Here is a 958-nt window from a genome sequence, read left to right as displayed (position 1 = left end):
ATGTCCTTGAGTTGGAAAAAGTCCAGCGGAGGGCAACCAAACTAATTAGGGGTATGGAGGACCAGAGCTACGAGACAAGGCTACTAAATTTAAACATGTTCACATTGGAGGTGAGGAGATTAAGGGGGGATATGATCTCCATGTACAAAATGTTCAATGGTGGCAGCAACATTAGCGATAAACTGTTTAAAATTAACTCCATTACAAAAACTAGAGGCCACCACCTAAAATTGGTGGAAAAAAAATTCCAGCACAAGGGGCGAAGGGGGTTCTTCACAGTAAGATCAGTTAGGGTCTGGAACTCACTGCCACAGACAGTGATTTCAGCAAAGAATGTGGAATTGTTCAAGAAACTTTTGGACGATTTCTTAAGGGACCGTAATATACAGGGGTACAGGTACTCCTAGAATGAGATCCTAATAGGTTGGACTTGATGGACTAATGTCTTTATTCAACCTCAAATACTATGTAACTATGTAACTATGTATATGTCGTGTACTCTGTCCAGCCATTGGAGAACAGTGGGGGGTTCAGGTCGCTTCCACAGGGCCGGGATGCAAGCCCGGGCCGCGTTGACTAAGTGTCGTACCACTGAACGTTTGTAGGTCTTGAGTGAGGTAGTGTTGTGGTGCAGGAGGAAGAAGGCCGGGTCTCGAGGTACCAGGGAATCAGTGAACCATTGGATTGTGACATGGACCTGATCCCAAAAGGTTTGGATGGTGGGGCACAACCAAAATATATGTAGTATGTCAGCGTGCCAGCAGTGGGAGGATGTCTGTGGGAACATAGAGTGTAGGAGTTGAGGTGTCCTGTACCATCTGGTGACTAGCTTGTAGCCTGACTCCTGGTATTTATTGCTGATCGACGATTGGTAAGAGAGTGTGAGCAGCTTCCCGCTTTCCTCTGAACTAAATCGGACTCCCAGGTCCTCCTCCCATTTTGTAAGGAACCATGGTGT

This window comes from Nanorana parkeri, unplaced genomic scaffold (genome assembly GCF_000935625.1).
Source record: "Nanorana parkeri isolate BGI_ZX_2015 unplaced genomic scaffold, ASM93562v1 scaffold99, whole genome shotgun sequence".
Lineage (NCBI taxonomy): Eukaryota > Metazoa > Chordata > Amphibia > Anura > Dicroglossidae > Nanorana > Nanorana parkeri.
The sequence above is the reverse complement of the archived record's forward strand: the minus strand, read 5'-3'. Positions refer to the sequence as shown.